The following is a 13,922-nucleotide window of genomic DNA, read 5'->3' on the forward strand; positions in this document are numbered from 1 at the left end:
TAAAACATTTTATGTACATCATCCACTACATACAAACATGTACATATACACACATGCACCTATACATCCATATATAAAGACACTGGCAAAGAATCTTAAGACTCATGCTACCCACCCATAACCCACTTAAAAGTGACTACAGTGGGAAGAACATTGAACACAGTGTCAGGAACCCTGGGCTTTAGCCTTCCCTATGCCATGAACTTACTCTGTAAGTTACCACCTTGTGTAACAAAGTAAGCCATGCCTGAAAACTTTATCTCTCATATGCTAAAATTAATAATACAAGGCATTACAGCAGGAGTGGTAACATGGAGACATTTCTTATACAGTGCCTTCCCACACATATTAGTTGAGAAATACTAGCTCCCATATCAATCGCCACAGCCAGCCCAATTTTCATGAGTATGCTGTTTTCTCTACCAACATAGATGTGGGGGATAGAGAGGTATGAAAATGAACACTAGCTATTTTGTCACCTTCAAAGAAATGATAGGAGATGCCCATGGCTTTGATTCCAAGAAAAATCTTCTTACTAGTTCTATTGATACTATTACACTATTCAATCCCCAGGTCCTTAAATATTCCATAGTAAGTCTCACTACACCCTGCAACCTCGGAACTCCAGGACACCAGATCCCAATGACGTGTTTATAAAAAAAATAAAGAGGTGTAAGAATATGTTCTATTGGGGTGTGGTGAGGTGTGGGGGAAGGGGGTGCCTCTGAAGGTCCATGCCAAGGCATCCCTTCCCCTGGAGGGACCAGTTTATTCAGGGCATGGGGAGGGGAGTTAAGAGGGTAGTAGAGGCAGAGAAAGGCAGAGAGAGGGAGAGAGTAGAGAAGTAGAGGCTGGCCATGGCCACATGGAGAGAGGGGAGAAGGGAATGGGGAGACAGGGGGAGCAAGAGGGAGCAAGAGAGCAAGAGGCAAGAGAGAGAAGAGAGGACAAGCAGCCCCTTTTATAGTGGGCCAGGCTTACCTGGCTCTTGCCAGGTAACTGTGGGGAGGAGCATACCTGTCTTTTGCCAGGTAACTGTGGAGTGGAGTTTAGACAGAATGCTAACACCGAACACTAGGAGCTGATGCAACTTCTACTTCTTCCCTTCTACTGCCAAAGGCAACCAAATCAAAGACACACCTAGTGATTGGCAAGAAGAATCACCACTTTAAGATTTACTTTAGTTTCAATTGTGTATGTATTTCTGTGCCTGTGTATGCACGTACTTGTGGGTGTCCGAAGGTGTCAGATCTGCTGGAGCTGGGATAACAGGAAGCTAGTAGTATGGGTTCTGAGAACCAAAGCCAGATCTTGCTAGAGAGTAGCAGCACCACATGCCCTTAACCATCAAGCCATTCCTCCAGACCCTCAGGATCTTTTCTTTGAAGGAACAACAAAGGATGATTATTTTCCAAGTGACTACCCAGGTAGTTAAGAGATTGCCTCTTAGGATGTTCCTCTCCCATAAGCTTATAATTTCATGCATGAGATATTTCTGTATATATTCCTAAAAGCTTCTGGTAATATGCAGATAATATATGGGAAAGGCGGTATACTAAATCATTAACACTTTCACCTATACTTTACTCCATCACGTAAATTTGACAGAGAACAGGTCCCAGCGGCAATGGAACGTAGAAAAGGAACTTTGAACAGTATGGATATAAGAAGAGTGGACAGTTGTCTACAGATGGAAGAGATTTCTTTCATTTCAAGACTTTTTGGGAGAAGTATGAGTGTGCAGGGTGTGTGGGAAAGAGGAGCATAGTGGAGAAAACATGGTTTTCCTAATCAAACCCCCTTAAAATCCCATTTTCTCCTTATAAATCCCAGCCACTGTAAGTAAATGTTAGAGATCACTGCCAGTTTTTCAAATGAATAAAGAAGGCCACTGACTTCAGCTCTACCCTGTCAATGAACCCTAGTTTTACTATATGCCAAAAAAAGTTTGATTTTTTTTTTAATCTCTTAAGATGCTACCCTCTATGGACCATCTAGAGACTGCCATATCCGGGGACCCATCCCATAATCAGCTTCCAAACGCTGACACCATTGCATACACTAGCAAGATTTTGCTGAAAGGACCCAGATATGGCTGTCTCTTGTGAGACTATGCCGGGGCCTAGCAAACACAGAAGTGGATGCTCACAGTCAGCTATTGGACGGATCACAGGGCCCCCAATGGAGGAGCTAGAGAAAGTACCCAAGGAACTAAAGGGAACTGCAACCCTATAGGTGGAACAACAATATGAACTAACTAATACCCAGGAGCTCTTGACTCTAGCTGCATATGTATCAAAAGATGGCCTAGTCGGCCATCACTGGAAAGAGAGGCCCATTGGACACGCAAACTTTATATGCCCCAGTACAGGGGAACACCAGGGCCAAGAAGTGGAAGTAGGTGGGTAGGGGATTGGGTCGGGGAGCGTGTGGGGGACTTTTGGGTTAGCATTGGAAATGTAAATGAAATAAATACTCAATTTTAAAATATTAAAAGACGGCCACTAAAAAAAAAAAAAGATGCTACCCTCTAGTTTTAATATCCTATAACTGAGTTTCTAATATCCATTGATGACCTATAAAACTAAAAAGATGATATTTTAGCTCCTATGAATCTTTTACCTTGAAATACATTTAACCAATGTTTATAGTGTGCTTACTATGTAATAGGTACTATATAAACGATTTTATGAGTAATTTCAGTTAATTCCCTATAGCAGTTCAAATGAAAGTGTCCTCCATAAGTGAAGAAGACATGCGAACACTTGGTCAGCAGTTGTTTGCACTGTCTGGGGGAGGTTGGGAAAGATTTGGGGGGTGGAGCCTTTCTAGAGGAACTATGTCACTGGAGGCAGGCTTTGCATGTTTATAGTCTCACCACATTTCCTGTTTATTCTTTCTGCTTTGTGTTCCTACTGCAGCTGCCACGCCTGCTGCTTTCCACCATGCTTGTGGATCATGAGGGACTCTTGATCCTCTAGAACCAATAACACAGGATAAACTCATTTGTAGGTTGCCTTGATTGTGGTGTTTTATCAATACAACAGGAAAAATAATTGATGGACTTCCCTCACAATTCTAGATGAGAAACACTATTATTGTCATATGGAAATTGAAATTCAGACAAGCTAAGCAAACTTTCTAGTCACCCAACTGAGAAATGATAAGGCCATAATTCAAAATTTTTAAAAAAGCCCAATTACATATCTCAGTTCTAATCATTGTTTACCAAAATGACTTTGGGATACACATATAACCATACTTCTCATATGACAACACTGAAGATACAAATAATGTTATGTCCTAGAAGGCAGAAATTTAGATTCAGCTGGATGCAAATGTAACTCTGATTCTACTTATTAGTAACTCTATGCCTACGTTTCCAGAAAAGTTTAATGAAAATGAAAGGACTAATTTCAAGACAAATCATAGTGTGTGATATAAAGGATATAAAGAACCTGACATGTGGTAAACAGCTGATAAGAAAAGACTACTTTTCCACTTTAAAGTCCTTCCAGTTGATACAGTGAAATAAAGGGTATATGCAATCATAATTACTCTTTTCTATACTCCACAGATTTTGCAGTTTTAAAAGTATCACTAACAGGAACTGGAGAGATGGCTCAGTAATTAACAGTGTTTGCTGCTCCTCTTGAAGGTCTGAGTTCTGTTCTAAGCACCTGTGTCAGGAGGCTTATGACATTCCAGCTACAGGGGCTAGGGGCTCTGATGCCCTCTTCTGGCCTCCTGCATTCTTGTTGTCAAGGAATCAATGTCCTGGGAATATGGTAAGTGTGGCTAATGGTTTACCTTTCCAGGTGCTGGAAGTATGCAAAGGAAGAGTGAGACTATGGAGCTCAGCTGTGGTCAGGAGATGGGGCTGCCTGGGACAGATCTCTAGAAACTCCCTAGAACACCAGAAAACTTGTGATGACTGTTGTTAGCTTGCTAAGTGTACCCAGTAGAAAAAGGAAGAACAGTAAGATATCTTTAGCCTACACTCATCTCCAGACACAGCACTGCTATGAGGGAAGCTAGGCAGAGTATCACCCCATTTTATAGGTGAGGAGTCTAAAGCTCGGAGACAGTATATATTTTATCTCTGGTTCTACAGACATTAAAGGAGAGAAGTAGGACCTAAGCCCTAGTCTATCTAAATCCTACTCCAAAGTTCACTGCCTCACCTAGTTAGAACACAAGAGTCATGAGGAGCAGATCAGCACACAAGCCTGTGATCTGAGGTTTCCTATAAGCGCCAGCTGTGAGACAAGACCTATAGGAATGCTGATGTGGCATTTATAAAAGGAATGGAAAATAACAAATACAGTGTGTAGAAATAGACACTTTGATGTCTCTCACAGCAAGCTCCCACCATGTTCCATTGCCCCAAATAGGCCTGGCAGAACTTGAAAAACCAGAGATGGAGTTTTGAAAAAGGCCTGTTCCTTGGTAAGAGCTATCTATCAGTGAGAAAAGAATAAGCCGTGAAGAAAATAAAGAAGAGATCTGTATCCCTAAACACAGAAATTCAAATAAAATTTCTATATTGGTTTAAATTACATGGAGAAATAGAACATATCCTCAATGAAACATTTATAAGGTCATAATTAAGATATTGGTTGCATAAAAAATGCTTCGTTAGCAAATTACCTCTAAACTCCAAAGGTCAAAGCAGTTGTGTAAGTTGGAGTTTTATTCCAAACTGTGGGAAGAGTCCAGGTTTTCCAACCTTCATCAGGTAGCAGAGCCCATGAAACACACTCTTCACATGATGCTGATAGAAGGGCATGGTGGCAAGGTTGACCACAAAATCCTACCACAAGGTTATTCTTTGCAGTTTTCCTAGTCACATGACAAAGCTTAACATCAATGAAGAAGCACCCTGTACTAGACCAAAGCAGCTCACTAGCCAAGCCTATCATAACGTACCAGTTAAGAAAAAAAAAATGGAAGTGTGCATTTTACTTACAGGGACATGTAAAACACTTAAGCCAAGACATTAAGCGTATTTGGCTACACTCCAGCTTTTCCATGTGATATTATAGTTTTATTCACTTAATCACCATCTTTCATGCACCAATCTTGGGAAGAGGGTTGAAGAAATCATTTAAATTCAGCGAAAACCTGAAGTTACTATATTCCAAGGAAAAACATTTGTATGCACTTGAAGAGTTCTAGGTAAGAAAGCATTAACCATATTTTTCATTTTTATTACAGTGAAAATGATTTGTCTCTTTGACAAGCCAAGATCACTCGGAAGAGGACTGAGTTCCCTGCTAAGGTAAATTGGAATGAAAACATGCCAGACATTTCCTCTTACTGTAATGAATTCTGAAACCTAGGGAAATGCATGAAGAATTTTTTATTTATTTATTTATTTATTTATTTATTTATTTATTTATTGACCAGAAGAGTAAGCAACAGTTGGAATAACAAAGAAGAACATAAAAATTTGCAGTATCACTAACCATCAGTGAGTTTAGTATTTTTTTTCTCACAGAAATCAAGCCAGCCATGATACTAAAAGTAAACACTCTGGTATGGGGAGGAGGAGTATGATCGGGATGTAAAATGAATAAATAAATTGATTAATGGGGAAAAAAAGAAGCTCTCTCCCACTGTGTCAACAGTCAGTGCACAGGAGAATCCCTAGTTTCCTTTCCTTCTTGATCATTCCTACTGTGCCACATCCTATAGTCAAACCTTATGGCTAGAGCAATGGGACTGCAATTGTACAGTGAGCATTGACGATATAGTCAAAAATCTCTAAAGATGTCCATTGCTTTACATTCAGTTAAATAGAATCTCCAAGTGGGTAAGATTAAAATACATTACTTCTCTCTATAGTTCCTTGCAGCTTGACACTGACAGGAGTAAGATCACTGACGTTGGTAGTTGAAGGCCAGAAGACCCAAAGCAAGAGTCTTTAGGCAGTGTAGAGTCTCAGAAAAACTGAAGAAAGGAGGTCAGGAAAGCCAAGACCATGCCCAAACTGTACATGTGTGAATCTTGTCTGAGTCAGCATGGTGATGCCACTAAGAACTCAACTGATAAACCACTACTCAGGTTTCATTCGAGCTACTGGGCACCAAGTATCTAAGGCAACTCCAAAATGCATCCCAAATGATGGGAAAATCAAAGTGTCATGAAAATCTCAGCTCATGAAAAACTTGTGATTTTAATTGAGCCATATCAATTGCCTGATTTTAATATATATATATATATATATATATATATATATATATATATATATATATACCACCTTGCTTTCTGGAATTGAAGCAAGGCTCAGAGTGTCATAAGATATAAACAAAGCTCAAATATTCAAAGGTGTTATCAACACAGTCAAAAATCACTAAATACATACAAAAATTCAGTCCAATCCTGACCCTCATAGAGAAGAAAATATAGAAGGCAGTCATTAGATGAAGCTTAGTTTGTACTTAGGTTATTAAAACCTTAAAGTATCTATTAAAAGAATGTTCACGTGAGCAATTCTGACCAGTCTTAAAACAAACAGGAAAATATTTGAGTTATCTGGGAAGGAGAGATCAACCTTTTGAAAATTAGAGACAGAATCCAACTCATGAGATCAACTGGAGAAATGGATATATTGCCTGTAGAAAGACAATATCATGGAGGGATGTAGATTTTTCCATGAGAAACAATGAGGGCCTGAAGGAAGTGATGCATTTCTACGATGCTAAGAGAAAAAAAAATGATATATCTGATTCTGTATCCATTGAAACTATCCTTTAAAAGTGCAAACATCTAGATAAAGATTTCTATAAATGGACACATGTAATAATTGAGGCAATTCTAGCTGATACTTTTCCAAAATTAATGACAGAGACCAAACTAAGATCCATGAAACAAAACAAAACAAAAACCCAAGCAGGAAGAAATGCTACATAACCTGCAACTCAGCACAGTATATTCAAACTGAAGCAAAGCAAAGATCAGAGAAATATCTCAAAAGAAATCAAGGGTGAAACCTCACCTTAGTTCTAGAAGATCATGAGCAGGAATTACACTGTATCATACAAACAAGTAGAAACCATGTAATAAGCAAGAAGTCTTTTAAAGAAAAAGACACTGCCCAGAATTCAGCATTCGATTACATTATTCTTTCAAACACACCTCATAAGCACCTCACCCTAATTACTTTGACTGGGAAATGTTTGTGCTTTGGCGATAGGAGTAAAGGCCCAAGTGCTGACAAAACTTTGTAATAGCTCAAAAACAAAATGTCTGCAGTATGTTCTCTGATGGTATGGAATGCAATTCAAAAAAAAAAGTACTCTTCTAATGTTGGCAATGACTTATCAGGTCTCATTTCTGCAAGAGAACTAAAAGGATCCATAGGAAGGACAGTTAGCAGGACAGGGTGCACAGCAAGCTAGCAAGGCAGCATGAGGAGTCTAGGGCACAGCAGCAGCAGTCGTGGTGGTGGTCAACTAATTCAGAGCTCATATAAATTGACCCCTGGGGACTTCCATAAATACTCTGGCAGGGTCTTTTTTACGAAAGATGTGCTTAAAATTACTATGTGAGCAGAGAAGGGCCAGAGCCAGGGTCACTTGGTTCCAGACATAAATCAGATAGGCTAGCACAATGAAACCTGATACAAAAATAACCTTCACAGTAGAGTGACTATACTATCATTATTTAATCTATGACAACAGTGGTTGTTTACTTTGTTGCCATTACCTGACTTTCTAGTATTAAGAATCTCTAATAATTAAAGTGACAAACTCACATAGATGAGCTGATTAAAATATTCTTTGGTTAGTCAGTTTCCTTCTCTTTGCATATTACTGCACTTCTAGAAAACATGTTTCAACTTGAGTAGTGAACATATTTATTATAAATTCTGATACAGAACTGATATATCACAATCAGGATGTTCAAACATACAAATTGAGGGAAAGGACAATCAAAATACGATAAATAGGGCCAGTGATATGCTCAGTGAGGAAAGATGCTCTGAAGCAAGCCTGCTGACCTGAATTTGCTCCCCAGAACTCACATGGTATAAGGAGAAAACTGACTCCCACAAGTTATCCCCTGACCTTCACATGCATGTCATGGCATAAACTCACACACACACACACACACACACACACACACACACACAAAATGTACATGCACAAATATGCACACACAAACAAGTTTAAAATAAAATAAATATATAGGTTTTTCAAAATAGGTAGATACTTTCCTAGAAAATATTTTGATGGAAATTGTCTTACTATGCAGCCCAAGCTAACCTGAAATTCAAGATGCTAGCCTGAAACTCAGGATCCTTTTCCTCCAGAGTGCTGGGACACTAGCCTTGATAAAAATCAGATCAATGCTGCTTTTTAAAGAACCACGGATTCCAATTTGGGCAAGCACTTTAGCTGATAATAATAATGGCCAACACTAATCTCTATTGAAGGGTTACTATGAGACACATACCACACAAAATATTCATAGACAATGACACCCAACCCTCTAGATACTTCAGTCAAGAAAGTACTTCTTGTCTCTATTTTGAAAAGGAGCAAACCAAGTTTTAAAATCCATACATAATTAGAACTAGTATTCCAAGCCAAGATATCTGCAGTCGGAGATGAAGCCCTTAACTTTGATTCCCTTCTACGCATGTTTAACACTGGTAACCCACTCTTGGTTTAATCAGAGTTGTTCATGGTACATAGATCACCACAGCCTACCCTTTCAAGGAATTCCCAGGCAACACTCAGAAAGGGACAAACACGAATAACTATTCACAAACTTATCTTGCTAGCCTACTCTCTCAATTTGCAAGTAGGGTGCTTGACCAGAAGTCCTACTCTTTCTTCCTAAGCATATGGGCAAGAAGCATAATGCAATAAAATGATGTGCCATATCTTGACATGCTTCTCTACCCTGATAATTAATATGATATGTATTTGAAGTTGGTTCTCCAGCAGCATAGACATATAGTCCTTGCCAAGTCATCTACATTTTCCATTCTGGTCTAAGGATTCATCCTTAGGAAATATTCCAAAAAGGCTAAATAAACCTTAAAAATAAACCTAAATTGATTCCTAAATAGTTTCCTCCATTTCTCACACTAGACGTCGTTTTATATTGCACTCCTGAGAACCTAATCATTTTTCATATTCTGTTTTTTCACAGAGAGACCAAATTCAGACTTTTAATTTTTCCATTTCCTAGCTTTATGCATGACCTTGGGTGAGTTATATAACCTTCCTGTGACTTGCTCTTCTCTGCTCTAAAGTATACAAGTGTCTCTCCACAAGGAATTTAGGGAGAACACAGTTACACATGTGGAAACATTCAGAAAAAAAAGGACACAAAATCACATTTTTGGTTTCAAGTTGTAGAAATTATCAGAAGGATGAATAGTTGAAATAAAAATGACAATAAAATACTCTTATAAATCCAAGGAGACAGGATTTTTGATGGATTGCAACTTCCATTTGTCTTTCTGTGACCCTCTACTGCTCAGTTATTAATGATCTATATAGGCTGTCATTTTCTTGGCATTCATAAAAAGACCTGAGCTCAACCAACCTGCAAGTACATTTTCTGATAACTACACAGGCAATTTCAGTCTGTGTTAAGTCCACTTCCTGGACCACCACTTTAACCAATGCCTAGACTAAACACTGAGGCTTAAAATCAGTATCTAAAGCTATATTATTGACCTACATTCCCCAATAGTTGCAAATGCCAATTAAAACAGACTATAGGAGATCATTAGTGGCCAGTTTATCTCCTCTCAAATGCCTTCAAACATGTGATTCTTGTTTCTATCACCCTAGGACATTCAGATGTAGTGAGTTCAGAGTGGCACACAGATGCCTGCTTCCAAAAAAGGAAAATTCAAAATGAGAAATTACAGGAGGAAATTGAATCCACTAGACAAATTCTCAGCAATAAATTAACATATGCTGCATTTGCAGAAAGAATAAAACAACCCACTCCCTCAAATATCCATATTTTAAATTAAGTCTTTATTAAATATTGAGATCAGTTGAGTTTCCATCAATATTACACATGTCCTGCAATATTGTAATCATACATATTTCATTAACTACATATTCATAGCTTTCTAATAACATTTCCACTTGGACTTCCTGTCATCGGGCTTACATTAGCATATAGGCATTTGGATTCCATGAGGAAGGGAAGCAAAACATAATAACCAAAATATGCTTTCATTCTCCTTGTCAGCAGGAACTTTCACATGAGCCATGTAATTGAAAAGCAATGCCTGCCTGAAATACTGCATTACACAAGTCAGCAGCAGATTCCGAACAAAGAAAAGAAAGCATACCATATTGTTTATCATAGGTAATTACAGGTTCTCTCTCTCTCTCTTTTTTTTTTATCCATTAGTTATCATTTCACCAAATTCATTCCTCGGTCTGTATAGAAGAAAGAGTTCTGACTTTTCCTTCTGGAAAATACTCATTATCCAGCAGAATGTTAAAAGCTGAAGCACAGGCACAGGACGAGGCATGGACAGGCAGCCATCAAGTTACACAGCAGTGCTTCACGATGTCCTGTGACTTACTTGCTTAATTTCTTATACTTGCCTCTCGAGGCATCTCTTCAATCTGCACGGGTGCTGCATGTATTTAACCTTGACCTTTATTTATTTCCTTCCCAACCATTTCTCAGGTCAAGCCTGTCTTAACTTGACCAAGTAGGGCAGGGCAGAAGTCCCCACAAAATGTCAGCGCTAAACTAGATTCTCAAAAGCAAAACCAGAGATAGGATGGGATTTGTTTGCTTAGAGAACATGACCAGGCTGCCACAGTCTGGCCTTTGAGCTAAAGAGAAATGGGGGCAGAGCTAGGATGAAATGTAGGGCCGTCTCCAGCCTACGATGACAGATCCACATGAATGAATGCATGAGTCTATGGCCAAACCTTAGGCCAAAGCTGTAAACAGCCAGACAAACAGAATAGAAATGGACAAATTCTTATCTGCAGTAAAATCTTGTTATCCAGCACTTTTAAAGGCACAGGACCTCAATCCCTCAGAATACTACTAACAGCATTCAAAGCACAAATCTCTATGAGCCAAATTCTTTCCATGATGCCTGGCATACAATGTGTGCTCAGGAAATTGTCTAGATGATAGTTAAAATGGAAGTCCACGAACATTTATATTCAATTACAAGTACATAGGACTCTGTAATGGAAAGATTTTTAGAAATTATTTGGCATCAAAATCTGACATGAACAGTTGTGGCATTTATAGCACTTGTTTATCTTGCATAGGTTGAATATTTATACAGTTTGCTGCTGAAAACTATGTGTGATTATAAAGCATTGCCTTGCATTTCTCTAAGGATATCATAAAAACATACATTGGATTACCTTACAAAAACCTAAACATTCTGAATTCTAATATACAGTTGACTATATAATACCTCTCAAATAGCCTAGAAGTATTCAGACAGACACAATGAGGAATGTGAGGGGTATAAAATGACAGTGGTTTAAGTCTTTGAATGTCTGTCCCCGAAACTAAATCAAGCCTTAGAGATTTGAATCCTAGAATAAAATGTTTGACTGCACAGATTAACTTGAATCCAGACTCAAGACAGCAAAAAACAGAAAAAAAAAAACTGAAAGTAATCAGTCTCCATGCAAAAATATAAATTAAAACTGGAACTATTTTTTCTTTTCATTGTCGCCAGATCTTGAAATGGAGTGAGATTATAAAGCACTATATATGTATGTGTGGAAATGACATAGTTAAGTCTATTAGTATGTATAATTAATATGCATTAGTAATTATAATTTAGAGAAGAATGGAGAGAACCCTAGTGCTAAGAATAAATTTAAACTGAAAAGCAAAGCAATGAAAAGGAAAGAAAGGAAAGGAAAAGAAAGGGAAGGAAAATGGAGTGGGAGAAATTAACTCTTTGTTTATAAAGCTCCATTTTGCCAATCTAAAAGTGCATTTAAGGAGAAGCTACTTAAGGGGAAAAGATGGGTTTCTTCTTCCCATTCTTACACAATGGTAGAGGCAGTACCCTGTTGCCCTTAAAGCTTAGCTTGATCTTTTAACTGAAATTTAACTACAAACCAAAACCATGGATGATGTTCTTAGTAATTTAATTCTTCTACTTAGGGATGCTGGTGTTTGTTTGTTTGTTTGTTTGCCTAGGATAAAGCTTGCAAATAGACAAAGTGATCTCCCTAGACATGCTTGCTCATTTATTTATCTGGTCATTGATATTTATTTATTTATCTGACTATTGATAGCCTTCTATCATTCATGCCTGGGAGCTAAGTCTAATAACAAATGTACATAGAAAAAGCCATGTGCTATGATTTGGTCTCAAAATCCAATAGGAAAGGATTAAAGTCTTGCCCCTACTCCCAACATTATTCCTAGCCAACAAGATGCCTGAATGTCCTGTAGTAGTATTTCATCTTATTAACTGAAGGACAAGACCTTGAGGCAATGGATCCTCCAGCAGTTCCCCTATCATATTGCAGTACTTTCCCATCTTCTCCTAGAACCTATCTGACAAAATGTCATGGAAGGGATCTTGGAACCAGCCAGTAAGTACAAGAGAGTAGCAAAGGAAAGAAGGGCTGACCCACCAAAGGAAAAAAAAGGAGAACAGAGGTGAGGATAAAGAATACTCAAACTGAACCACTAGCTTTAACAATTATGCTAAAGATTAACTTGTCAGTATAACCCAAAGCCAGGAAGTAGTTTGAGGTAGGTAGTACCTGACAAGGGGTTCCTTCAGGAGAGACGAGAGTGTGAAGTGCATCCACTCAAAATTTACCCTGTCATGTCAGTTTTCTTCATAGTAACCAGTGATGCTTTAAGCATGAGTAAGGTTCTCATGTGTTCCTCTGTTAAAGGCTTTGTCTCCAGGGTGGCTCTTTTGGGAAGGATCCTTTGGGCAGACAGGTATAGAGAGAAGGCCTAAAATAACTAAGAATTTGCCCCCTAGAAGATTATAGAACCCTGATTTCTCAGGTTTCTCAGAATCTTTCTCTGCTCCCTGGATCATAATGTGTTTTGTTCCATTACATGTAAACATGCATGCACAAGTGTAAACGAGCACAGAAACATACATACATACATACATACATACATACATACATACACACACACACCCAAAGGCCCCCAAAAATGTAGCTACAGAAGCAAGAATAGAATATAAACCTTATCTCTTCATAAAGCAAATTGCCTCAAGTATTACATTGAAGTAATGTGAAGTTAACACATAACTATAATTCAAATGACAAAGAAAATGCCTTTACTATGATCTCTTAGCCTACTCTGAATATCACTTAGGATAACGATGATAAAAATAAGTATTTGCCAGTTAATGAAATCAAGGCCACAAATAAAGAGAATTTTTGTAGAATTAGGCAAAAGACATAAATTACTACTCATGGACATGTACATCAAAGATTAATCTACATTCAAAGCTTTATGTTGTGCTCTCACTCTCTCCATATACATTCTCTACTGTCATACTCATAGAATATACCTTTAAAATACCAGCATGTACCTACTTAAATTATATCTTTGGGATTTATGCATCCAGAAGCATTCACTGTCCTTTGATGAAAAACTAATAAATATTTTCACAAATGACAGAATCGATAGCTTAGTCCATTTTACACTACTATAACAAAACACCTGAGGCTATATAAATTACAAAGGAAATGGATTTATTTGGCTATTTAATTTACAAGTCTAGTGTCTGAAAAGTTCAAAGAACATGACATCTGACTAGAGTTCCTTTACTTAAATTATAGCAAAGTGGGAAGAAAACATAAAGGTTGTGTGCAGAAGATGCCAAGCATAACAGGTAGCCTTGTACTGTAAAAACCCACTCTCATAAGCAAATGCAATTTTAGAACTACCGTGATTCATCCCAA

The sequence above is a fragment of the Mus musculus genome, chromosome X, assembly GCF_000001635.26.
Source record: "Mus musculus strain C57BL/6J chromosome X, GRCm38.p6 C57BL/6J".
NCBI lineage: Eukaryota > Metazoa > Chordata > Mammalia > Rodentia > Muridae > Mus > Mus musculus.